The sequence below is a fragment of the Octodon degus genome, unplaced genomic scaffold, assembly GCF_000260255.1.
Source record: "Octodon degus isolate 3935 unplaced genomic scaffold, OctDeg1.0 scaffold00109, whole genome shotgun sequence".
NCBI lineage: Eukaryota > Metazoa > Chordata > Mammalia > Rodentia > Octodontidae > Octodon > Octodon degus.
Window position 1 is genome coordinate 929,601 of NW_004524685.1, and position 3,420 is coordinate 933,020.

At 37.4% G+C, this 3,420-nt stretch overlaps 1 pseudogene; it reads right to left on the reverse strand.

Moving 5' to 3' along the window:
• Nucleotides 1-2,562: 2,562 nt before the first annotated feature.
• Nucleotides 2,563-3,078, reverse strand: LOC101574287 (annotated as a pseudogene).
• Between the last annotated feature and the right edge of the window lie 342 nt (nucleotides 3,079-3,420).

Consider the following 3,420-nt stretch of genomic DNA (forward strand, 5'->3'; position numbering starts at 1 on the left):
TTTTTGAGGAAATTCAAAGCACTGTTAACAGTATAGACTCAAATGGAATAAAGTGAGAGTGGGATTTAAAAAGATCAGCATACGTGAAAAACTAAGAGGTATGAATTTGCCCTCCCACTTCTTTCTCTGGCCACACATTTTTGTGAGAGGAGCAAAGAATTCTGGGATAGAATTGGGTAGCTGGGTGTACAAAAGCAATTAGTCTCTCTCCTATATCCAGGGGGCTATGCTCGAGCTACTTACTGAACTTAAAAGAGAAATTCAGAATGGTATATTGTGCATATTAGAATGCAATTTTTATCCTTTCATTGTTGATTCACTTAACTTGGAGCACTGGAAGTAGAATTGAATCTCTTCATGTCTCTTACATGAAATATTCTAAAGTTTAATTTCAAACATTTAGCCACTCTGGTAAAGTTTATACTTTCCTTTAACATTCACAAAAAATGATCATAATTCTGTGTTTATTCCCAAAGGTTGTTAGGTGAAGTTAATGTGTTTTAAAATGCATATCTCTTTGATTTTAACTTTATTAGCACAAGCCATTATTTGGTAGCAGTTGAAACTGGAATTATCTTCTAAATGCTGCTATAGTCTTATTATTATGTTTTATTAATCATAATTGTCAATCATTTTGATAATACTTCTGTGGATGTCTGTTTTATGGATCATAATTATAGTATTAAGTATTAATTAAGAATTTTTTCATTACTTTTAAGTTCTTGGGAAAATTGGGATTTGTTATCTCACAATTTTGGGAACAAAAATCTCTAGCCATTCCATTAAATTTGGCTTATTTAAAAATCAACAAAGACTGGGCATGGTGGTGGATATTTGCAATCTCAGCTACTGGAGAAAGTAAGGCAGGAAGATCACAAGTTTGGGTCAATTTGGGCAACATAGAAAGATCTAGTCTCAAAATAAAAATTAAAAAAAGGTTAGGGTTATAATTCAATATTCCCTGGGTTCAATGCCCTGTACCAAATACACAGATACAGAGAGAGAGAGAGAGAGAGAGAGAGAGAGAGAGAGAGAGAGAGAAAGAGAGAGAGAGAGAGAAATGTACAAGGGCTCCATCTAATAACATGAAATACATTCTTTTTACATTTTTTTTGTTAACACAGGGTCTTGTTTTATAGTACAGGCTGGCCTTGAACTCACCATGTAGTCCAGGCTGCTCTCTAACTCACTGTGATCCTCCTGTCTCAGTGTTCTGAGTGCTGAGATTTTATGCTCAGCTAACGTCAAATCTATTCTTATAGATTGTTGTTATATTTGTGTTTTACTGACTCACTTACAGAGCAGCTAAAAATAGTCCAGGTAATAATAGTTCTTTCTTTCTTTTTTTTTTTCCTACTGATAATTCTTCACCTATAGATCTCAATAGGTTGATCCACTTAAGAATCAGTGGTGTCACTTTATTGGGCTTTATCAAAACCCCATGCTCAATAAAAAGTACTTTGTTTCTTCAGTTAAGAAATTCTACATTGACCTTGATTTAAATTCATGACTTCCTGAGTTTTGCAAGAAATTTATCGCCCCCACTCTGAGTTTTAAGAGATAGATTCTTTCTTTATTGCCAAGGCTGACCCCAAACTCTTGCATGGCTTTAAGCAATCTTCCTACCTCACTTTCTCCAGTAGATGAGACTACAGGTGGGTCACCACTTTATTCAGCTGACCAACCAGTTGAACATCTTACATTATTATGGCCCAGACTGTTTGACTGTCAGTAATTTGATTCAACTTACTGGTGGTAAAATTCAGGCACCATGCTCGTCCTGTCAGCCCTGAAGGCAAACTCCTCTCTCACCTATCACTCAGCTCTAGCTGCTATCCATTCAAGTGGCACACTTACCAGTGAGAAAGAAGTGATAGGACATATTCTGTATAAAGCAGTAGTTGATTTTCCAGGTGTAGTAAGACATCAAGAAGACAATGTATTCAATTAGTGGATGGGATCAAGGTGGACACAATAATGTGGCCCACTAACGAATCCTTACACTGATACTGTCTCTTTTGACTATTATGCTGGGATATTCCAAGTTAAATAACTATGGAATAACTTTAAGGAAAAAAATTTCCCAAGGTCTGTCTTATCTTTCTAGGTTAAAAATATTTGAAAGTCTGACTTGATGCATGATTTACATTCTGTTAATGTCTAATGGGTGACCGAAATACTGCTGTGTGATGCTTCCAAATTCAACCAAGGTGCTAATGTTTCTGCACGTGCTTTTGATACCGAGTTGCATAAAATATGAATGTACTGTCAAATTATTTTAGATAAACTGAAGTAAAAAAAGCATCTGAAACATTAATATTATTGGTAAGCCTTCCCTAAACTTTGGTCACAGGAGCAACTGTTTGAAGTTTCCTCAATAAATTATTGCTTTTTTTTTTCAGTTTACAAAGAACTTTGATATCGAAAAACACTTCAGAAGTCTAAATCAGATTCAAGGCCATGGCTACAGTTCTACAGGGAAATAGGGAGCCGGATTTCACAGGCCAGTGCGCACTACTCTAGTCACATGTGCTTGCAGCAGGAGGCACGACCTGGGTCTCACTAGAGGCTGGTGCTTTTCATGATGCGCAGCAACTCCTGCTCGTTGACCTCGCCATCTCCATCTGGATGGGCTTCATCAGTCAGCTCCTGAAGCTCCTCATTGGTCAGGTTCTCACCCAGCTCCTCGGCCACGCACTTCAGATTTCTGAACAATATTGTCCTGGTTTCATCATCATCAAAGAGCTTGAAAGCTTTCAGGATTTCTTCCTTGGTATCTTTCTCAGACATTTTCTGAGTCATCGTGGTCCAAAAGTCACGGAAGTTCTCTTTGCCTGTCCCCTCCTTATCAATTTCACTTATCATTTTCTTGATTTCTTCTGTTTTGGGCTCAAAGCCCAGGACTCTCATTGCCAGCTTTAGTTCCTTTATGTTGATGGTCCCAGTTGCATCAGAATCGAAGAGATTAAAAGTTTCCTGGATTTCCTGTTTCTGCTCTTCAGTCAGCTCTGGCTTAGGACACACCCTTTTTCTCAGAGCACTTGACGCTATGTTTGCCTTTTAAAAATTGGAGGCCATTGCAGCCCCACTCCCTGCATTTTTTTTTTTTTTTGATTTGTGAAGACTTGCAGATCTCCAAACAATTTTGCATTTGTGGGGTAACAAAGAATAGTTTTGCTTGCTGTTGAACAAGAGACTAGCATGATTGTCCCTATTCTGAGAGCACTGAGAATAGCACATAGATCTGGAGAGAGATTTTAAAGAGAGGTTATTTATATGGCAAATAATACTTTAGAAATATGTAACAATCTCTTCCCACCTAATGTTTTGCTACAAACATGCCACTCCTCTAGTAAGAGGAAGCAGGTGTATTACTTCCCCTCTGAAACTGGGTAGGTATTTATTATCTTATAATCACTA